General features: G+C 47.3%; 1 protein-coding gene across 16 annotated transcripts in view; it reads right to left on the reverse strand.

Moving 5' to 3' along the window:
• The window catches only part of MYT1L (myelin transcription factor 1 like), a 548,393-nt gene that overhangs the window by 190,368 nt on the left and 333,782 nt on the right, over window positions 1-24,243 (reverse strand). For all 16 annotated transcript variants that reach the window (XM_039461349.2, XM_039461322.2, XM_074393446.1 and 13 more), the window contains one exon: window positions 11,106-11,262. The gene's annotated coding sequence lies outside the window, so the exon portion shown is untranslated. The remainder of the gene's footprint in view (window positions 1-11,105; window positions 11,263-24,243) is intronic.

Raw genomic sequence — 24,243 nt, forward strand, 5'->3', positions numbered from 1 at the left:
GGTGCACTCAGCCGCTGGCCTTTTGAATATAGGCACAGCACGTTGTCAAAATACAAAAGGATCCCACCTCTTAAGCTGGTGGACCCAGTGATGGAAAAGTTCCTGGCCTATGGTAGACAGTGGTAAATTTCAGTTAAATGAGTGAGTGAATAAAATAATTACAATGTACTAATGCATCTCTTGGTCAGCTACAATGTTAATAATTTCATTACAGTTAAAAAAAATTCCCACAGCACAGATACAAAGTTTCAAGGAAATATCCACTCCACATGCAGCCAGAAGATACCTATGCCTCTATTTCTACATGTGGGACGGGGATGCCGTGTCCACGGAATGCTGGTCAGGCTGCACGGAGTCATTCAACGTTAAATCAGAAGTCAGAACAGGAACTTCAACATGGCAAGGGGCCTTTCACAGCTTCCAAAAGAGCCACAGGGAATTTGCTCTGGGAAAATCCTGGGATTCCTTCGCTTAAGAAGCATGGCTTCTTCAGATCCATGTCTGAGCCAGGAGCCTAATGGAACATTTGAAACTACACCAAACCAGAAGCAAGTCTCAAAGGCGTCAAAGATGCCTACAGGGTCATCAAGGCAGTGCTGATGCTTTCACAAAGTAATTTACATTTGATTTTATTCAAAAATAGATGGTCTAGCAGTTCTATATCCATGAAAAATGGGCTGCTCAATTTATGTCATGTATGATAACAGCCCCAAAACACCATGAGAATTTCTGGGGACGTGCTAGGGGCCAGGGAGAGAGAGGCCTCACTTCACTTCAGAGCCCTCATCTCAGGCCAAGGGGGTTGTCAGCTGCTGCGCAGGCAGAGGTGACCCCAAACAACATGGGCCCCCATGAGGCTTTGTTGTTCATGCTAAGAGCTGACATCGGACGAGCCGAAGTCTCTTTCAGATTTAACGGTTGCATTTCCAATCACAGCGTGATGTCTACTTTCACATGACGGAATGGCTGGGAAGGAAGACGCCCATCCAGAACTTCAGAGGAAACGTCAACTCAGGTGCCCTTCAAGCATTTTACTATTTTTGTTGTTGCTAAAACAGATGTTCCTGTTTTCTCCTTGAGCATAAAAATAACAAAATAAATCCTTATTTTCATTTTAAAATCTGATTTTCTAAACTTGAATGTGTTTCTTATAACTTCTCTATTCCTTTAACTTGCAGGCAAGTTCTGGGAGAAAATTCAAAGAATCAGAGTTTCGGGGCTGGAGGCCCCCGAACGGTCTCACGGCCCAGCCACAGCTGTTCCACTGGGTTCTCAGTGCTAAACAAATTGTACCAACATCTGAAAATTTCCGGGCTTTATATCAAAATCTGGATTTTTGGGTTTTTTTTTCTGGAAAAATGTGATGATCTGGAATCACTGCTTTAAATTTCTCTCGGCCTCAGGTAGCCGGAGGGGGAGGCAGCCGGTGCTCCTGTGGGAGGGACAGGCCCAGTGTTCCTGTTGGAGGGGCAGCGTTCCCATGGGAGGGGCAGCCCATGTTCCTGTGGGAGGGGCATGTGCTACCCCACACCACAGTTTTTGAGCCTGGGGCCCTCATGGCCGTTCGTTCCTGGGCTTATGCCTCCTGCCCGCCCTGCTTCAGGGATTCACCTCTGCTGCTCTGCTGTTCCAAACTGGTTCTGAAGCTGGACCTAGCAACAGTGAGCTCAGGCTGCCTGGAGGTGCAGGTGCGCCCTGGGTCTCCTGCTCTCTACCAGGAGGATGACTGAGCCTGAGGGAAAGAGCAGACGTTGAAGCCCAGGGCTCTGGAGCATCCAGGAGAAGCCAGACATCAGCTGATGCTTTCGGATTATGTAATTGTTACAGGAATGAGATTCCCATGCTGGCCTTCAAAACCCAGAATAGGACCCATCAGGACATTTGTGGGTCCTGGGTAAATACTGGAACCACCTGTGGCAAAGGTTCAGAAAGTACCAGCTCTGCGCAAAGCGGCCCTCTAGCCTGTGAGCTTTGGCTCAATGTTTAATAATTTATTTCATCATCATCTCTGCTCTTGGAGTAATTTGTTATTTAATCTCCCTGAAAGTGGCTCCAAACAAGTTTCCATAAACTTTCTACATGCCTTTAAAATAACTCGGTCTTCTCTTAAGGTGCCCGTGAGGCATCTGCCCTCCTGCCAGGCCAGCTCAGCTCCAGATTGGAGACCGTGCCACGTCCACACGGCAGGACTGCCTGGCCATGGTGGGCAGGTGGGAAGCGGGCTCGCGAGGCTGTGTGGCTCTGGCATCTCTGCATATGCCGTCCAGGGGCCTGTGGCGGGCAGCATCCTCTGTCTACTCTGCTGGCTCTCCAGAGTTCAGCATCTTCCTATTCCCAAACTCCTCCTTGTTGGTGGCAGCCCCTTCACCTGATCGCCTCCTGTGTGTCGTGCGGGGCAGCAGCGGCTTACGTGTGCATTACGGGGCGACAGCCTGCACCACCAGGCTGGCTCCACACGCACCACCTTCTTATGCTGGACGCAGTCGCCTCCCTGAATCTGAGTATTTTCATGTGTAAAAGCCCCGCTTACCTCGTCGGGTGGTGGAGAGGACTGAATAAAAGAGTCTTAAGTAAGAACCGTGTACAGAGCTCGGTACATAGAAGATGCTCTTGAACTCCTGAGCTCAAGTGATCCACCCACCTCAGCCTCCCGGAGGGCTGTGACTACAGGTGTGAGCCGCCACGCCTGACGGTACGTAGCGGATGCTGAGGAGATGGCTGGGGCTTTCTTCGCATTTCCATGTCTGGGTGTTGTGAGTTTTCCCAAAAGGGATAAGAAACAAATGTTTAGTTACATTTACAAAATCTAAAGTGCGTGTGTGTGTGTGTGTATGTGTGTGTGTGTGTGTGTGTGTGTGGTGGGAATGTAACTTTCTCGTCTGGATGAGAATGTTTTTCTAGGACTCTTCATCTATTTACAAACTCAGAAACAGCTACACACCAGTACACACCAGTACACACTTCCTAAGGGTACGGGCATTTAAAATTCATTCTTGAATTCTGTGGTTTCTCAATTTGTTGCATGGTTTCTTGTAAATAAGACACTCTCAGTTCTAGATAGCTGCATAGCTGTTCCAGGTAACTGCATATTACGTAGGGTAAGATGAAGTCCTCTGGGTACCGTTGATTGCTTCTCATAATACTGCATGTTGTACTAGCCTTTCATGTCCCTGAACCAGTACACTGGCACTGCAGTCCCAGAGTACAGTCTCCAGGACTCCTACAGCCAAACGCTTAGTTCCATTTACAAAGTCGAGAGAGAGAGAGAGAGAGAGAGAGAGAGAGAGAGAGAGAGGAGGAGAATGTGCTGTGGTGGGAACATGACTTTCTCTTCTAGCAGAGAATGATTTTCTAGGACTCTTCACAGTCTCCCTTAATTTAACTAACTCTACTTCTAACAGGATTTGGACTCCCAAGTTCCCTGCACCAGGCAAGGGAGCAGCTGAGACTGTCTCCTCAGAAGCCGTGGTCCTGAAGGCCTGGGGAGCTGGGTCATTCCTAGGAGAGGTGGCTCTCTGTGTGCCAGGAGAAACCCCACCCAGGAGCTGCAGCCTGGCAGTGCTGGGAAGGCAGCAGAGTGCATCATGCATCTTCTCATTCTGCAGCCCGCCATGGAGTGCTTGGCACAGGGCAGTGGCTGGACAAATATGTGCTGAGTTGTACTAAATAAAAATAGCAAGGTTTGATTAAGGATCACATGAAGGTTGGACATACCTTCTTGACAATATGGAAATAATTTAGTCGAGAGTCGCAGACGCTCTTTGCAGGAAGAAAATGGGTAAAATAAAGGGAAACATTGCCTACCCATAAAGGGACACATAAATATCTGGTGAGTAATGAAAATTAAAAACAAAACAAAACAAAAGAAACAGACCAAAGGCTTGGAGCGGTGGCTCACGCCTGTAATCCCAGCACTTTGGGAGGCCGAGGCAGGTGGATCATCTGAGGTCAGGAGTTCGAGACCAGCTTGGCCAACATGGTGAAACCCCATCTCTACTAAAAATACAAAAATTAGCCGGGAGTAGGGAAAGAGGTTGTAGTGACTACTGCAGTCTGGGCAGGAAGAGAGAAACTCTGTCGCAAAAACAACCACCCACCACTTAGACAAAGGATAATTGAACGGCTGGAGGTTGTGCTTTCTCAGACAAGTATAGTCTGAAATAAAAATCACCGCAGGCCTTTGGCACCTGTAAAATCATCGTCTGCCATGATCAAGGGTGTGGTCAGGGACCAGTCCTGCCTCAGAGGCACGGCCGATGCTTCCCGTCCGTTGCTGTGCGGAGCTCACAGCTCTGCCTGTACCGCCAGTGAAGCCTCCTCACTCTCTATCCTCTGTTGACCTACTTACAAGCTCACAAACAGCTAGGCACCAGTACACACTTCCTGAGGGTGAGGGCTTTTTAGATCGAATTCTGTGGTTTCCCCATTTGTTGCATAATTTGTTGTAAGTAAAAGATGCTCAGGACATCACAAGGAATACAGACACTCAAGCACCGAGTTGCGACAGAAGACCATGAACTCAGTGCCAAAACAGAAAACCCACAGCAGGTGCCATGGAGGCAGTGGGAGGCTGTGGGGCAAGGAACTCAGCTGCCAGAGCCGCGCCCTGCCCTTGCCTCCGCTTAGCTGTATGAGTTCAGGCGAGCTGTCTTAGCTCCAGGCCCTGGGATGTCTTGATTACACATCTGTGGGCAACAGCACCCATATATACCCAGGGATGCTGAGAAACCGAAGAAGGGAGTGGCTTGGAGCATGTTCAGGGGAAAAGAACAGCAGTTCTGTGTGGATGAGGGTGTTGGCACGGACTGCCAGGCCCTGTCCCGCCTTCTCAGGTGCTTTGGAACAGGCCTAGCCATCCAGAGGCCTCAGCATCCATTGCCACATCTCAGCCATGACAATACCAGGAGAAGCAGCAAGGCTGGCACATGCCCAGTGCATGCTGCTCCAGACTGTGTCAGAGCAAGCCCAGGGCTCTGCCCAGCAGCCTCATGGGCGGTCATCTGGGTCCTCCTGCCTATGGGCTCAGCTACCCCGGGGCTGACAGAGGAGGCTCTCCCTTGCAGCCAGGCAGCAACCTTGCTAATCCCTTTATAAGGAAGAGCAGAGGAGCCACTGAAGCCAGCCCTTCTGCTGCTCTGATCTCCATCTCTAATTCAATATCCCCTTCCAGCCTGCCCCCGAATGAGAAGTTTCCATTCGAATCTCTGCTTGCTGCCACGAATTGTGGCCCCAAAGCACTTAGTAGATTGGGGGCTCCTGTTGGACCCACCCACGCTTCCACATCAGCCCCTGCCGCTGCCCCCTCTTGTGAGGGTCCTGCTGTGTCTTGTTCTTTTTGGAGGCAGGGTCTTGCTCTGCTGCCCTGGCTGGAATGCAGTGACATGATCATGGCTCACAGCAGCCTCAGACCTCCCAGACTCAAGTGACCTCTCCACCTCAGCCCCGAGCATCTGGTATTAGAGGTGCACATCATATCTGGCTGAATTTTGTAATTTTTGTAGAGATGGGGTTTCGCCATGTTGTACAGTCTGGTCTCAAACCCCTGGCCCTAAGTGATCCTCCTGCCTCAGCCTCCCAAAGTTCTGGGATTACAGGCATAAGCCACTGCACCTGGCCTAGACCCTTTCCTTTAAGCTGGCTCTGAGGACCTGCCCTCCCATCCTTTCCAGTGTGGCCGTCCAGCCCTCTCACCTGCTCCTCCCCCTGCTTTCCTTCAGCTCAGTCCCCTCCACCCTCCACCCACCGACCTACCCTCTGTCACACAGCGGGACCTCTTGGCTCTCACTCCTCACATCCCCCAGTCTTGTCAATTCTTCTCCCTCAGTGAAGCCTGGGACTCTCTGGAACACGTTCCCCCAAATGTCCATCTCTCGGGTTCACTGCACTGGCTCTCAGAGTACTTTCACCTCTCAGAGGACGTAGCTGCCTCTCCTGCTCCACAGAGGAGGATTCAAACCCGCGTTTTTAGTCCTAAGCCCTCTGGCCAACACTCCTGCTGCCTCTGCCACAGCGAGGTCATTTGAGGGCTTTTCCTTAGCCACCCTCGTTCCTCCTGTCACCCTGTCAGGCTCTGCTCTCTCCTGTCTCCTTCCTCGGCATTTTACAAATTTATTTATTAGACATCGGTCTCTGCACAGTGATAAGAAGATGCTTCCCCACTGGCTGTAAGAGCTCACGAGCGGGGGCCTCACGGCACCCCGGCATGGGTCTGCGTTCTCCGTAGCTAGGTCCGGAGTGTGTGAGGTGAGCGTTCTTCCCTTCTGAAGCTTTAAAATAATACTTGGCTAGTTTCGCCCCCTTTCTTCTGTCACATAATTTGTCACATTCTGGCTTGGGCTGGTGTCTTTTGTCCCCAGTTCCTGGCATCTTCCTGGATGCCGCTCTCATCCAGGCCTGATCCCACCACGACGGAGCATTGCTGGGGTCCCCAGGTGCCCCCTCCCCCGCCGTCCTGTCCATCCCCCTCGCCCTCACCACGATGCCATCCATTGGCCCGCCCGGGAATCCTCGGGCGTCAGAACCCAGGCTGTCTCTCTGCTGATGACCTCAAGTGCAGCCGTAACGCCTGCTTTTCCTTACCCACCTTGGCAAAAGCAGGACTGGGACAGTGACAGAGATCTCACTTAGCAGACCATCTTGCTTCTAACCTCCAAGCTGTCCTTGTTCATTCCTGGGTGTAGGCTGAACTCACTTAGGGAGAAACTTGGTTTGTAGTTTATAGTTTAAACAGAGATGGTAACAGCCCTTTCCCCAAGCAGACCTCCTTGCCTTTGTAGGACTCACATCAGCCACCAGATTAGAAACGATGGTTTGGGAGTCATGCAGCAGGAGCTACAAGATTCTGACCTTCCCTAAACCGCTCCTAAGATCCGAGCTTGAGATAGTCCGAAGGCCCCACACTTGAGGATCAGCTCCCCCCACCCCAATGGATAAACTGGCTCCTCTGATCTTGTGGCCCCCACCCGGGCACAGACTGAGCCCAAGAAGACGGATCCAACTCCCTATGACGTCACGCCTGACCAGCCGGCACTCCTGGCTCACTGGCTTCCCCCACACCTCCAATCCACCATGTTATCCTTAAAATCGCCGATCCCCGGGGCCAAACACGGTGGCTCACGCCTGTAATCCCAGCACTTTGGGAGGCCGAGGCAGGTGGATCACAAGGTCAGGAGTTCCAAACCAGCCTGGCCAAGATAGTGAAATCCCGTCTCTACTAAAAATAAAAAAATTAGCTGGGTGTGGTGGTAGGTGCCTGTAATCCCAGTTACTCAGGAGGCTGAGGCAGAGAACTGCTTGAACCCAGGAGGCAGAGGCTGCAGTGAGCTGAGTTTGTGCCACGGCACTCCAGCCTGGGCAACAGAGTGAGACTCTGTCTCAAAAGAAAAACAAAACAAAAACAAAAACAAAAACAAAAAACTCTGATTCCCGAATGCTGGGGGAGACTGATTGGAGTAAAAATTAAACTCTGGTCTCCTGCACAGCTGCCCTGCCCGAATGACTCTTTTCTCTGCTGCAATTCCCCTGTCTTGATGAATCAGCTCTGTCTAGGCAGCGGGCAAGGTGGACCCCTTGGGTGGTGACATTATCAGGTTGAAATACAAACAGACACACAGGGGTCTGCCAGGTGAGGGACTGGGCGGCCGCTGCTGGCTCTCTTCCTGCAGCCAATTTCCTCACTGGAGAAAATCAACCTCCACGCCACTCCACAGTGGAGTAAATACAAAGAGCAGGTTCTTAATTTATTATTTACAAAATCAAGCTCTGTTTACAAAACTTTTTTGCAACTTGCTATTTTTCACTTATAGAAAAGTCAGCCATCTCTCTAGGCTCATGTGTATCCATTGAATTCATCTTTTTGAATGGCTACGTAGTATTCCTCAGAATAAACCTACTATAATTTATCTAGCCAGGACCCCAAATTTTCTTACAAACGAGGCTTATGTAGTTTTATTTCACTAAAAAATAACTTATAGGTTGGGCAAAGTGGCTCACGCCTGTAATCCCAGCACTCTGGGAGGCTGAGGAGGGTGGCTCACTTGAGTTTAGGAGTTCGAGACCAGCCTGATCAACATGGAGAAACCCCGTCTCTGCTAAAAACACAAAATCAGCCAGGTGTGGTGGCACATGCCTGTAATCCCAGCTATTCAGCAGGCTGAGGCAGGAGAATTGCTTGAACCCGGGAGGCGGAGGTTGTGGTGAGCCGAGGTCATGCCATTGCACTCCAGCCTGGGCGACAGAGCAAGACTCTGTCTCAAAAGAATAAAATAATAAAAAATAATAAAATAATTTACAAAAATGATTACATGCATTTGGTACATATTTCTAGAATGGAGTTTTCTAAAAAGATCTTGTCACTTTGCCATTTAAAAAAAAAAAATTCCGTGCACTTTGTAACGTGATCATCCAGTTTCTGGAAGCGCTGGTCACCTTGAATGCTATTCCGCCCTGCGCTTCGGTTGAGTAAAGCCACACGTCCTGTCATTTTCCGAGCTCCCGGGGAGGGTAAGTCTTCTCTCACACCTTTACCATCCGCAGCTCCTCTTCTGTGAAATGCTATTCATACCCTTGGCCTGTTTTTCTTCTCCTTCACACTTCTCACATCGATTCGTAAGAGCCCTCTGTATCCTGCGGTACTGACCCCTCTGTCCACCTTATCTGTTGCCAGGATCTTCTTCCAGCTTACTGTTGCCATCATTTTGTTGTTTTTCGATTTTGATGATGGTATTTTTTCTCATGTATACATAAACGTTTTTGGCAATCTAGTCATTTGAGAAGAATTCCTGTCTCCACGCCCTGGCTGTGACTTTCTCACTGAACCCTGCATTATGAGTGGCTGAGCCCCTGTGGAGCCCGTTCCTTCCCGTGCCCTCACCAGGCTCAGTCCTGGTCTCATGTCCTGATCGCCACCCTTGCCCCCAGCCCCCAGCGAGTCCTCCTGGGGCATCTGGTTCACCCCTGGGCGAAGCTCCCTCCTGGTGATACTCAGATGGTGTCAGCTCCCTCCGTAATGAACGCCTGTCCTGGCAGACCCGTGGCTAGGGTGGAAGTGAAGAAAGCCATCTCTTTTTGATAGCTACAGAAAACACAAATGTGGCTAAAGAGCTGCTTTTAGTAAGTAATAGACAGTGTTCCGTATTGCTGCTCTATGAGGCTGTTTCTGAGACCACATCTGGCTTATACTCAGCATTTTCTGTCTTCTCTTTATTCAGATTTTAACAGTGTGGTAAAAAGTTTTAAATTAAAAATTTAAATATGTTTTGCCATAGAAAAATGTTAGCAGAACTGCCCGTTTACACAGATATTTGAAATTATCGTAATGATTTTTCTAGTTTACATATTTTTTCACTCATTTCCTTTTTTTTTTTTTTTTTTTTTTGAGACGGAGTTTCGTTCTTGTTACCCAGGCTGGAGTGCAATGGCGTGATCTCGGCTCACCGCAGCCTCCTCCTCCTGGTTCAGGCAATTCTCCCGCTTCAGCCTCCCGAGTAGCTGGGAGTACAGGCACGCGCCGCCATGCCCAGCTAATTTTTTGTATTTTTAGTAGAGACGGGGTTTCACCATGTTGACCAGGATGGTCTCGATCTCTTGAACTTGTGATCCACCCGCCTCGGCCTCCCACAGTGCTGGGATTACAGGCATGAGCTGCCGCACCCGGCCCAACTCATTTCCTTTTTAAAATTATTTTATTTATTTATTTAGGGGGAGGACAATGCTATAAGGTTAAGAACTGAAAACTTCGAGAAGCCTGTGTCTGTCAGTGATAGAATGCGGACTCTGTGAGATACGTTAAGTATTCACTGGGGAGGAAATACATTATTCCAGAGGAAAGCAATGGAGATGGAAATGCTTCGAATATTATCAAATGGGAAACACGAATTTTGGAGACAGGGTATGTGCTTGGAAGGGTTTTTTGTTTTTCTTCTTACTATGTCTCCTTAGCTTTCAGGCCTCAATTGTCTCATCTGCATAAGCTGTGCCACAGGGATGTCTTTACCGCGTGCTTCCGTGAAGGTCGGGTGATGTGAACACTCACAGCACGCGTGGGAGAGCCGGTGAACGCGCCGCTGCACACGCATAAGGGGACGCTGGCGTGTGCCCTGCGCGGCGGCCGTGAGCGCACCAGGCTGTCCCTCGCTGCGCTCTCTTCCTGGCACTGCCCTTCTCCCCGACAGAAACCCACTGCTAATACCACACTGCCCTTCCTTCAAGGAGCAGAAATAGGAAAAAAAAAAAAAAAAAAAAAAAAAAAAACCATCAACGGGAGCACTCTAAATAATAGGAGACGAACCTTAACCCGCCTGTCTCAGAAGAGAGGAGAGAGTTCTAGAAGGTGTGGAAGGGAAGAGGGAGGAGCACTACATGTGAGCACGGCCACTGTAGGGGGGACTGAAGGAACGAGTGGGTGGCCCCTCGCTGACCGCTGCCCGGCAGTGGCTGGGTGTGAGCGACGTTCTCTCATGCCTCGCTCCCAGCGGGGTTGAAGCACAGAGGCTTTGTCACCGGGTGACGGGCGTGGGACAGCTGAGGCTGAAATCCGCGTCCCAGCCAACACAGCCTGGGCGTGGTGCCCCTTTCTTAAGGGAGTCCCAAGACGGGACCAGCGTTGGGTGGATTCTCATAGCTGCCGCGGTGGGCAGGTGCCGGGGAGGTGGGCAGCCCCTCTGCCAGGACCACCCCAAGGGACAGAAGCAAGTGAAGAGCCACAGGAGGGAGGAAGGGAGCTGCTCTCTCTGTGTCTTAGAATCCCAAGATGGAGTCAATCCAGCCATCACAAAGAAAGAAGTGATGGATTTAACAGAGGAGAGGGCGAAATCTGCAGGAATGGTTCAGAAGAGGAAACCGAGGCACAGCGGGACTGGATGGAAGGTGGACGAGGGAAGGGCCGGAGAGGCTGAGGTAGGGGAAGCGGGTGCAGGCACGTTGCTTTTGACCATGTAAGGAGGTGGTTTGTGGCCAGTGTGGTCTGGAGCAGACTAAGAACCCCATGCCGGGAGATGTGAGTGCTGCTGCTGAGCTGAGCTCTTTTCACACGCCCAGGGAGCCCACAGCCCAGCCGTCCCTAGTGAGGGCTGCCCCGCGCCAGTGAGTAGAGGCAGCGCCTTTACCTTGCAGGCAGCCTTCTCTCCTAGGAACGGAGGCAGCGTGACTCCTGGCAGGACGCAGGCCCAGAGTCCGGGGCTCGCTCTCAGTTCCACTCCTGGTCCTCCCCAGTTCGTGACTGTGGCAAAGTCACTTAATCTCTCTGTGCCTTGATTTCTCCATCTGCAACACATAAAAGCAATATACAACACCTCATGAATTTGTCACCACGTTAGGAAGAGACAGACGCAGAGCGTCCTCTTTGCACCACACACCAGCTTCCTCCAGGAAACAAACGTTCTCTTCCATATCCACAAACAGCACATGCCCCTTTATTCTCTGAGACATGACGCCTGAGGTCCAGATTCTGAGCCTTGCCCAGGAAGTCCTGCCGGGAGCAGGCCCTGGCTGGGAAGGCTCGTTCTCTGACAGCCGTGTCAGCTCTGCGGGCTGCGAGATACTCTGCTCTGCCTGAGCCAGTTCCATGAGCTCCCAGTTCTGGGGACCAGATTCCTGCACACAGCATTATCCTCGCTCCTTCCCAGACAGTGGGTAGGCTCAGCCTGTGCGGCAGAGTCATGGGGGATTCCACACCGGGATTCACACTGTCACCCTTATTTATTCTGTGATATCTCCAGGGAATCTGGGGTGAGAGGACCAGCGTAGTCTCCTTAAAATATGTAGGCCTAAAAGATTTTATAAAACGTTTTCTTACCCGTTATGTCATTTGGCCATCAGTTAAACTTTACATGAATTTTATGAATAAAGAAACTGAGACTCAGAGGAGGCCGAAATATGTGCTCAGAACTCCCCAGTTAGCCAGAAGGAGGTAATAACTGAAGCTGAATCATCTGGGTTGAGATCTGCAGTTCTTCCCGCCATGAAGCAAGGCCTGACCCTACACACTGAGATACAGGTCAGGGGATTTGAGTCTCGCCATGGGTGCTCGGGAGACCTCAGTGGGTGGTGGCACTCGATAACTGGTCCCTTAGGGTTTCCATTCCAAGGGATTCTGTGCTTCTTGCTCTCCAGGGTTAAGAGGACTAAAACTCTCTGGGCTGTTTCGAACGTCAGCAGGTCAAGTGAGCAGAGAGCCTGGAGCCCCTGCGATGATGTGTCTTACGGCCGGTGACCATCATGGAAGTGTGGTCACAATGCCTACGCAGTTCCTCATGTGAGCAATGAGAGACCGGAGAGCAGAGTTAAATAAGAAACCCGGGGAGTCCTAATGCAGCCACATTCCCAGGAATTCACAGATCTTTTTCTTCCACCTGGAAGCCAGCCCACCTTGTTCACCTCTGCAACCATCAGGGCTGAGCCCTAAACCCTTCCCTTGTGTGCTTCATGTTCCCAAAGATCAATTTCATCCACACTCAGTTAATAAGGGATGGAGTCTGTATGTCTTGTCAAGAATGTAATGGTGGATATAATAAGAGATACAATGGTGGATGTGAACCATAGAAGGTTAACAGTCATGATTAGTCCCTCGAAAGAAAAAAATTAGACCAGATTGAACAGTTTTCTTGACCCTACTTTGTAGTTTAAAATAAAAGAACTTCTCTGTCCCTCCCTTGGATGTAATAACTCCCCTAAACATGACCCTGAACTCTGAACTGTATTACATAACTCCTGCGTCCTGTGAGACCCCAGAGCCCACACAATTCTACCCGACTTTGGCTCTTACGTGCCTGCTCCTAGTGGTTAATATGGATGCACTGGGAGGAAGAAGGAGGGGAAGGGGAAGGAGAAGGAGAAAAGAAGAAGAAAAGGAAGAAGAAACAAGAATAGGAGGAGGAGGAGGAGGAAGTCAGGAAAAGAAAATGTTTGCATTTCCCTGTGAAGACAGATTCTAACTGATCAGACGATGCTATACATGTGACTCAACTAACAAGCACAATTTTTAATGGTTAAACAATTTGCAGTTAGACAGAATGGAGTTATAACAGCACCATCACCTTCTACGTCACGACAAATTTGAGCATGTTGTCTCATAAGCATTCATTTCCTAGACTTTTCAATATCTGAATTAAATAATACATTAAAGATGGCTGGCTTATCATTAAATGCTCAATAAATGACGTAGGCAGTGATATTTTTATTGCTGGATACTAATTTATTAATATACAGTTTTTGTTTCTAATTTCTAAATATGATGATGTGGACAAGCAGCAAAGATTACAATCAGAAAACTCTGGCTCCCTACTCATGAATGTGACCAGTTCATCTGCCCACCCTTGACCCGGGCTGGGTCTCTGGCACTCTGCTACACGTGGGTGAGGCAGCATAAAACAGATGCGTAAGATGTCACTACATAAACTCAAGGCAAGGGAGAGAGGAAGAATACAATAGACATAGTAGCAATCTTAAATATGTAGAAAAATAATTTATTTTGGGTGTAAAGACAAATAGAAAGTATGGAAGATCAGAAAATTTGAAAATATAAAAAAGTACTTTTGGGTAAAAAAGAAATTTCATGGCCAGCTTTAAATTTGCCACCCCAAAGGTCAATCAATGAGAAAAACTCAACATATTATATTAAAATAAAAAAATTAAAATGAGTCAATAGATTGGCAACATGTTCAATTTTAACGCTGTGATGCATGTGGGGTGTTTTTAGTAAATTATTTTATAAAGCTATGGTTATTTTAAAAAGCATTTTGCAATCAGCTAATGTCAACGGAATATTAGTGTAATACCAAGAAACATACATACAAATAGCTCATAATATCTAAAAATTAAACAATTAGTTATTCATGAATGACAAGCAATCTATGCTACAATTCATATTCATAGTATAAATTAAAATGGGTGTGAGGTTCCTATTAAAGTCGTCCTATAAAGCATGCTTGTTTGTGGGATTTTATGAATGATAACCTTATGCTGAGCAATGCTCCCTAAAGAGCAAACAGAACAAGGAAAATGGATGAGGTGGAGAAGGTTCTTTGCCTGAAATCCATCCACATTTTTTTAATCAGAAGGTGACCGTGCATGACTCCAGAACAAAGTATTGCATGAAACCCAAAGCTCCCCTCCCTGGCTGGGCGGGAGCAGGGCAGCGGGTCCATCCCCCGCGCCTCTGCGGCCACAACCCCATGCTCAGAGTCCTGTCCGAGGGCAGGGGGGCCAAGAACCTACCAACATCCCCCTTTCGCAGATCCTAGTTCATTAAAAAAATATTTAAAGTCAGAGGCAGAAATTTCGTCTAGGAAGTCTACTTTAGGCAAGCAAGCTCTCACACCTAATTTGTTTCTGTTTATTTGCTTTTGAAAACCAAGCATTCACAAGGGGTCGTCTCCAGAGCCTGATGGGACAGGAAGAGCTGAGCGCATCACACACTGGGGTCTGTTGGGGCGAATAGGGGAGGGACAGTGGGGGGTGGGGAGTGGGGGAGGGAGGACATGGGGAGAAATGCCAGATACAGGTGACGGGGATGGAGGCAGCAAACCACATTGCCATGTATGTACCTATGCAACAATCCTGCATGTTCTTCACGTGTACCCCAGAATCTAAAGTGCAATATATATATATATATATATATATATATATATATATATATATATACACACACATACATACTGTGCTAAGGATTCACAGACACAAAAAAAAGAGCCGGGTGTGGGGCTGGGCCTGCTCCCCTCCCCGCCTTGCCCTGCCGCCGCAGCAGAATCCAAGTGACCCGAGGGCCGGGGGTTGTTTAGCTCGGGTTCCTTATGAGCCCCAGGGTTTGAGTGTCCACATCAACCATCTTCTTTCTTGGATTTCTTCTCCAGTTAGTGGACACAGAGCCCCAGGCAGTTTTTTTCAGAATAGGAACCTCCAAAGAAGGGTTCTGAGGCTTTGCACGTCAGAAATGTCTATTTCACCAAGGGGAAAATCATCTCACCCAAGTCTGGAAAGGCCCTGAGGTGATTATTCTATGCCAGGCGTGTACAGGGTCCAGGTTTCCGAATGGTGCCCTCTGTTGCCAGGCCAGTCTGCAGTCTGATCCTGCTTCTCCTGGGAAGCTCGGAAGCTCAGAGGTTTTCCCTCTTACCGGCTGACATCAGTGCCCCAAGCAACCTGAAAACCGCTCATCTCCCAGAACTTCCTTCTTTCTTTACTAATTTTCCCCTCTTTATTATTATTCGTTTTTTGAATTTCTACTCAGGGGATTTGGAGTATCTAAGTTCGTCTTCCATTGGTTTTAGCCTTTTTTTTTTCTTTCTTTCTTTTTTATCTCTTCGTCTTTCTTCTCTATGTTGTGGAAGGTTTTCTAAAATTTGCCTTTGACTTCCTCGATTGCACTTTAAATTTTCAAGACTCCAATTTTAATTTTCAAAAGTAGCTTTTGTCACAGTCACATGTTTGCATTTATTTTGGTGAATTTTGGTCTTTACAAGAGAATAGAGACGTGTCGCGTGTGATGAGTAACTCACAGGAGGTACAGATATGTAGGTATTTCATCAGTAGTGATTGAAGTGGTGAAGGAAGGAAGGAGTGAGCGGGAGCATCTCTGCACAGGGCTGCTGCAGCAATGTCCCTGTTGCTCACAACTGCCTGAAGTGGGTGTTAACAGCCCCACTGTGCAGACGCTGCACAGAGGCGGGAAAGGGTACATAAGTTGGCCATTCTTCCACAGTTTATGAGTAAGTCGGGAAAGGAAGCACAGGGTGTCCTGAAGTAATTCAGGCAAAAGCAAAATAGGGAACAATGTCAGGTCCTCCTGGGTTCCCTTTGTGGGGCGGGACCTCTTAGCACCTTACAGTTCAGCTGAAGAAAAGGCCTGGGTCCTACCTGGTGCCCCAGGGATGCTTGGTTTACTTTTTCATTCCTTGAATGGGTCCTGTTACCTCCAGTTCCCCTTGCTCAGAGGTGGGGGTCACCTTCTTTCCACATGGAAATAGGATCGTGGCTGTCAGGTTTTGACCCTGCTCCATGGTGAGAAATAATTTTATGTCTTGATCCCCCGTGTACATCCTACGTATATTACAGAGAGATCTGAAACCATGATAGAATCAAACATTTCACAACGCATTCTCAGGGTGTAGGCCATCCTCAAGTACGTGCCATTTGACTTTTTTGTTGACACTAGTACCAGCTCCTCAGACTGAGACCACAACTTACACGTGAACCGTGGTCACCGCTGGAGAAACTCAGGTGTAAGTCAGCGGGGGTGGATTTCTCCATGGTCCCAGAGTCATGAGGCTTGGTGTGTGTACGCCCGCTTGGCTCTCTGCTGCTGCCAGAATGGTGGCCTGCCTTGACCTCTTCCAGGGAAATACATGGTCAGCACTGACGGTAATAAGATACTGGAAACGTCATCTCTGATACCAGTTGTAAAGGACAGTCCCGTATCTCTCAATTTTGTATGGAATTAAATTTCAGAACTGCTTTCTACGCTTCATGCTTCTGTTGGTCTGTCATTGGATGCCACTGGTAGGTGTCGGGCTGCTGTTGTACCCGGGCTGCCTAAGGGACAATGAGGATGGAATGTGTGAAGTGACTCTGGAAGCATCCGAACACCCTCAGGCCTTCAGTGGACCAAGCCTTATTCATTATAATGCAGTGGACCAAGCCTTATGGAATACGGACTGCAAAGAATGTGATCATTTCTTCCTACTCATAGGGTAAGGCTAATGTTTTTTAGGGTAAATATTCAACACGGCACTTTAGCCTTGTGACGTGGTTTGGCCGTGTCTCCACCCAAATCTCACCTTGAATTGTAATGCCCATAGTCCCCACATGTCAAGGGCAGGACCAGGTGGAGGTAACTGGGTCACGGGGCGGTTTCCCCATGCTGTTCTCATGAGAGTGTGAGTCGCAGGAGATCGGATGGTTTTATGTGTCTGGCATTTCCCTGCTGGCACTTCTCCCTCCTGCCACCTTGTGAAGAAGGTGCCCCCCTTCCTTTTTACCTTCTGCCATGATTGTAAGTTTTCTGAGGCCTCCCCAGCTATGCTGAAGTGTGAATTGATCAAACCTCTCCTTTATTAATTGCCTAGTCTCTGGTGTGTCTTTATAGCGGTGTGAGGATGGATACACCTTGGGAATCACTGAGAACCAGTTTATGCCTCCATGTCAATGCGGGGTAACCTTACAACTGCTTTAACATATGCACCTGTCCTTGAGTCCCCACCCCATTTCTCAGCCAGGCTGGCTTCATTCCCATGGCCTGCTCTGCAAGGGTCAGCTGTGCTTCCGACGTGTGTCTCTCAACGCGCCTCACGCTTCTCGACAAAGGCCATTTGGGCTTTTCCACGTGGCGTTTCAGCTAGATTACTGAAAAGTTAGCATGTGGGGGTCACTTATTAAACATCCCTCAGCCTTCTCTTCCACATTCCCTGTGATAATGAATAACAACTACGCTGGCCCCCAGCCCAGGCTTGTCCCTCGTCACCCCGGCCCATGGCCACAGCCTCTGGGTCTCTCCTCTCAGCCTCTGAGTGCCTCTCAGCTGAGCTCTTCTCTCCCTCCTGCTGCTGTGGCTTGATTCCCACTGATGGACCACGGACTGTGGGCCGGCCGTCTTCCTCGGGCAGCCACAGGGGCTTCTCTCCTGGGGTGGGTGCCTCGGCCCCTCCTGCCCCTTCTCTGGGTCTCTGTGAGATGTCACCTTCCTGCAGGCGAGACTTCAGGGCCACCCCATCACCTACGAGGTAAGCCAGCACCCTGGGGTGGGGCCCATGGGTATTCAGTGCTGCCCAGCCTTCTCCATGTCTACACAGCTCCCTGTGTGGACCCCCGTTTTCCCTGACTCAGTCTACTCTCAGCCTCTGGGAGCAGCACCTGCTCTCAAGCCCCCAGGCCCGGCCGCTTCAGGGACCCCGGCTCTGCTTCCTCAGTGCCTCACGGGTCCTTTTCTATCAGAAGCTGAACACGCTGGTTCACGCCTTTCGTGTGTGCCTTCTTTCTCTTCCACCTTCTTCTTCAGACACAAAGTGCGTTATCATGTGGAACCCGAACGGTCTGCTTACTGGCCCAGTTTCTCCACTGCATTAAAAAAAATGTTATCATGTATGTTTGGTGTGTATAATATGCTTCTATGGGATGTACATCCTAAAATGGTTACTACAGTGAAACAAATTAACTTATCATCTCAGTTACTTTTTTGTGACAAGAGCCGCTAGCATCTACTGACTTAGCAAAGTCTCTAACACAGTATAATTATATTAACTTTAGTTTTCACTTTGGGCGTTAGACCTCTAGACGTGATCAGCCCACATATCTGCTATGTTGTATCATTTGACTGATATCTCCCCATGCTCCCACTCATAACCACGGTTTCACTCTCACCTATGTGTATTTGAGCTTTTATTTTATTTTTTTGAGAGACGGTCTCATTCCATCACCCCAGCTGGAGTGCAATGGCATGATCTCGGCTCACTGTAACCTCTGCCTCCTGGGCGAAAGTGATCCTCCCACCTCAGCCTCCAGAGTAGCTGAGACTACAAATGCACACCACCATGCCCTGCTAATTTTTGTATTTTTAGTAGAGATGGGTTTTCACCATGTTGGCCAGGCTGGCCTCCAACTCCTGAGCTGAAATGACCCTCCCCTTTAGCCTCCCAAAGTGCTGGGATGACAGGTGTGAGCCATCGCGCCCAGCCTGAGCTCTTTAGGAAAAAAAAAGTTCCATATATAAGCAAGATGATACAATATTTTTCTTTCTGCATGTGACTTATATTACTTAGCATAATGTTTTTTGGGTATATCTATATTGCGGCAAATAGCAGGATTGCATTCTTCTTTTTTTTGAGACGGAGTTTCGCTCTTATTACCCAGGCTGGAGTGCAATGGTGCAATCTCAGCTCGCGGCAACCTCCGCCTCCTGGGTTCAGGCAATTCTCCTGCCTCCTGAGTAGCTGGGATTACAGTCACGAGGCTGAATAATATTTATTCCATTGGAGATATATGTATATAAACATCCCACATTTTCTCTATCCATTTGTCCGTGAGGTTGGTTCTGTATCTTGGCTATCGTGAATCACGCTGCTATGAACATGAGAGTGCAGGCGTCTTTCCGAGGCATCGATGTTGTCTCCTCTGGGTGTCTGCTCAAGAGAATTGCTGGGTCGTAAGCTAGTTCCACTGTTAGTGGTTTTAGGAGCCTTTGCACTGTTTTTCATAATGGCAGTTCCAATCCACATTGCCATCGGCAGCAGGCAAGGCTTCCCTTTTGCCCACACCCTCACCACCCCTTGTTATCTCTTGATTTTTGGATAATAGCTGTAAACCAAAAAGTATCTGAGATGGGTCTCAATAAATGTAGAAGGTTATTTTGCCAAGGTTAAGGAGAGGAAAAAAACAAAAACAAAAACCAGAATTACTGAAACAGTCTGTGCCTTTCTCCAAAGATGAAGTTGAGAGCTTCAATATTTAACAGGGAGAATCGGCACTTTACATAAAATGAGGTGAGTGAGGAGCTGCTACCTGTGGAGATATTTAACCTTTCATCTGTAGCTATCTGCTTTGGAACAAAAGGAAAGGCAACTTCTTGCATGACTCAGCTTTCAGCTTACGTTTTTGTCTTTCGGCAGAGGGAATTGGGGTCCCAAGTTGTTATTTTCCTTTCACACAGCTGTCCTTCCAGGTGTGCAGTGGTCACTTATGATGAAACTGCCTTTGAAAAATGGTAACAGTGAGAAAATTCTGGCAGTGGGAGGTCTGATCCAGCCAAGGCCGTTTTGCCTTTAGCCTCAAGCTGCCAAGCTAGCTTTGGGAGACATCTCCTCGATAGTTTAAATGATAATTAATACTCCTTCCCCCAAACCCAATGGCCTTTGTAAAGCTGAGAGACCACTGGTGAAGGGGAGGAGAGGAGCCTGAATTCTGCTAAGGTGTAGACATTCAGGACTACCAGCCATTATTCCGGAGCCCTGCAGGGAGCATCACTGCTGCAGAAGCTACGCTTGGCCTCGCGAGGCATCTTCTCAGGTTTTTGCATGCCTGACACCCATGGCTCCAACTGGTCTCACGCATAGATGGCTCCATTGCTCCTGTGGCCCCACTCAGAAAACGCTCAGAGCTCAGGGAAGCTTTCCCATGCCCTGGAATCGCATCCCAGTCAGTCAGCAGCAAGCAGCCGCTGCCAGGCGCCCCACCCTTTCCTGAAACTGTCCTTGAAAATCCCTTAACCTACAAGCCTTCGCTGAGACCTACCCGAGTAGCAACTCCATCTGCCGGGGGCATGGCCGGCCTCGAGTTAATCAAACTCCTGGTTTACTGCAATGCCCTGGTCTTCATTTGTGCAGTGGGCAGGGAGAACAGGCCAGGAGGTTACATGATGGCTTTATTTCGCATTTTCTGTTTGAGGAGTGATGTTGAATACCTTCTCATTTGCCTGTTGGACATTTTTATTTATTGTTTTGAAAAATGTCTGCTTAGGATCTTTGCTCATTTGTGGGATTACTTGCCTTATTTTTGCTGTTGGTTAGTAAGAGTTATTTATATGTTTTGGATATGAAACCCTTAGCAGATGTGATTCACAAACTTTTTTTTTCCAGTCCTAGGTTGCCTTTTCATTTGATATTGCTTCTTAGGCTGTGCAGAAGCTTTTTAGTTTTGTGTAGTCCCATTTATTTATTTTTATTGTTTAAACTTTTAGGTAACATCTAAAAAAGCACTGTTGTGCTCAGTGTCAAGGATATTTTTTCCAATATTTTCTTCTAGGAGTTTTATGGTTCCAGGTTTATAGATGGGCTTGCATCCATTTTTAATTAAATGTAAAAGAGAAGAAGAACCCAATTTTATTATTTTTCATGTGAAAATTCAATTTTCTCAGCATTGTTTATTGAAGGGACTGTCTTTTCTCCACTGTGTCCTCTTGAGACCCTGTCAAAAATTAGTTAAGCATATGTGTTTAGATTTATTTGGGGCTCTTCGTTCTGTTCCATGGGTCTATGGTTCTGTTTTTATGCCAGCATTACACTGCTTTAATATCTATAGTTTTATAATATAATTTTAAATCAAGAAGTATGATGCCTCCAACTTTGCTTTTCCTTCTCAGTCGTTTTTTAATTTTTTTTTCTGGCTTCTTGGAGTTTTTTGTGGTTCTACAAAAATTCTAGGATATTTTCCCAATTTCTGTGAAAATTACCATTGAAGATTTTAATAGGGATTGTGTTAAATCTGTATATTACTTTGGATAGTAGGGACACTTTAACAATATGAATTCCTCCTAATGAACGTGAAATACCTTACCTTTTCATTTATTTGTGCCTTTTTCCATTTCTTTCATTAATATTTTATAGTTTTCAGTGTACAAAACTTTTACTTTCTTTGTTAAATTTATTTCAAAATATCTTATTTTTTGATGCTATCATAAATGGGATTGTTTTATTATTTTCCAGCTAGGTTATTATTTGTCTATACAAAAGCTACTGATTTTTCTATGCTGATACTATATTCTGCAACTTTATTGAATTCATTCATTAATTCTAACAGTATTTTTGTGTGCAATCTTTGGGGTTTTCTACATATAGGATCATGTTATCTGCAAACAGAGAAATATTACCTCTTCCTTCTGAAATGGATCCCTTTTGTTTATTTTATTTCATGTCTGACTGCTCTTGTTACTACTTGTAATCCAACATTGAATAGAAGTGGTGAGGGGGGCATCCTACTTTCTACTGGATCTTGGTGGGAAAGTTTCAATTGCTCCCTGTTAATTATGTTAGCTGCAGGTTTTACATAATAGCTTTCACAATGTTGAGGAATATTTCTTCTATACCTAAACTGTTAAGAGTTGTTGTTGTTGTTTTTTAATCATAAAGGGTGCTGAACTTTGTGAAAAGCTTTTTCTGTATCAGTTGAGATGATCATGGGTTTTTACATCTTTCATTCTGCTAATGTGATGCATCACATTGATTGATTTGCATAGCTGAAACCAGCCTTCCATTACATTTTAAAGATTATTCTCAAGCTGTGCAAAAGCTCTGCCTTTACAGTCTAGGCATCTATGGGGTAAAATGGAGAGCACGCTAAGGCAGTGCCCATCTGGCAGGACTTGGGAGTGGGTTCTCCTATTTTTCCTGCTGCTTAGTGGCTTTTCTGTGTAGCGAGTGAGGAGGGACAGAAGTGCAGGCAGCAGGGATTAAGAAACAACAGGTCCCTAAATGACCCTTCCGGTCTTGGGGGAGATCATTTGGAAGAATGGGAAGCCAAATGATTTCCCCTAGATCTAGACGTTTTAAGCTACAAGTTCAGAGGCTGCCTGTATGTTGCTAAGCTCTGCCTGGCTATGAACAAGCTGTGTGATGGGAGGAGTTAGGTGTTGCCTGAGTGTAGACAGGTCCTGCTGCCAGTGACAGCTGTGTGCTAGGGAGAAGGGCACACAGAAGGTACCACTCTGCTGCTGCCTGTCCATCATGCCCACAGATTCATTACACCAGGTCAAGTCTTGGGTTTCTTCTGGATACATTCCCCATGGCTTCAACTACCCAGTGATGGGTCTGACAACTGTCTAAGAATGTTCTGTCATTAAAAGACCAAGGATTAAATTCATGATCTTCTTGTAATGGCTTTGTGAACTTTAAGATTCAGAAGGCACAGCCACAGCTAACATCATACAGAACAAAGTAGGAGGGCAAACACTTCCTGACTTCAGAACTCACTGCAAAGCAACGGCAATCGAGACACAGTGGGGCCACATACGGACAGATATGCAGGCCAGCAGAAGAGAGTCCATATCCAGAAGTCACTCATGCATCTACTGTCAACAGACTCTTCACAGGAGTGCCAGGGCTAGTCAAAGGAGAGAGAATCATCTTTTTAACCACTTAATATCACCATGCAAACAGGAGTTTGGACCCCTATCTCACACCGTATACAAAAACGAGAAATGGATCTCAGACTCAAACTTGGATCTACATAAGCACTAAAACTGGGCTGGGCGTGGTGGCTCACGCCTGTGATCCCAGCAGTTTGGGAGGCTGAGGTAGGTGGATCACCTGAGGTCAGGTGTTGGATACCAGCCTGGCCAACATGGTGAAAACCCGTTTCTACTAAAAATACAAAACGCTAGCTGGACATGGTAGAGCGTGCCTGTAATCCCAACTACTCGGGAGGCTGAGGCAGGAGGATCGCTTGAACCTGGGAGGCAGAGGTTGCGGTGAGCCAAGATCGTGTCATTGTACTCCAGCCTGGGTGACAGAGCGAGACTCCGTCTCAAAAGAAGAAAAAGGAAGTAAAACTATAAAGCTCTCAGATTTGGCGACATCTTAAATATGACAGCACAAGTACGAGCAATAAAAAAGCAGATAAATTGAACACTATCAGAATTTTAAAAAACAGACTTTTTTTTGTTGCAAATATACCATCAAAAAAGTAAAAAAAAAAAAAAATCTACAGAAGGGGAGAAGATACTTAAAAATCCTACACTGCAAAGGGATTTCTATCCAGAAAGTATAAATAATTAGTACAGATCAATAATAGAATGACAATCCAATTAAAAAGTGGCAAACTATCGGAACAACAGTTCACCAAAGAAAATATTGAAGAAAACCCTAAGCACACAAAATGATGATCGATAACATTAGTCATCAGAGATGTACACACCAAAACTACAGTGAGACCATGCCATGCCCACTGGGATGGCCAGAAGCAAAGTCAGATGCTCACGAGTGGTGGCAAAGACACAGGGAGATGGGAGCACACTCACGCTGCTGGTGAGAATGTCAATGGTGCAGCCACTTCAGAAAGCAGTGGGGCATCTCCTGAACCGACTCATCAGCGTGCAGTCACTGCATGACCCAGAAATCCCACTCCTAGAGAAGCAACAGGACTATGTTCACACATTCACATAAAGACTGTACATGTTCACTGCGGCTTTGTGTCAGCCAACATGGAATCTGCTGAAATTTCCACCCACTGATGACTGGGTAAACGGAATGGGGCGTATGCACATAACACAACTCACTAATGTGGGATATATACGAATTCATACATAATGAAACACATATCTGCCATAAAAAGTTACGGAGCACTGGTAGATGCTACAAGGCAAATGAATGTTTAACACATTATGCTAAGTGAGAGAAGTCATTCTCAAGAGGCCATGTCTAATGACTCCATTTACATAAAATGTGCAGAATGGAGAATGTGGCAGAGGGAGCAGGTGGACTGGTGAGTGCTCAGGGCCGCAGGTGGGGACTTGGGAGCCTGAAGATACAAGGTGATGGGGTTTCT

The sequence above is a fragment of the Saimiri boliviensis genome, chromosome 1, assembly GCF_048565385.1.
Source record: "Saimiri boliviensis isolate mSaiBol1 chromosome 1, mSaiBol1.pri, whole genome shotgun sequence".
NCBI lineage: Eukaryota > Metazoa > Chordata > Mammalia > Primates > Cebidae > Saimiri > Saimiri boliviensis.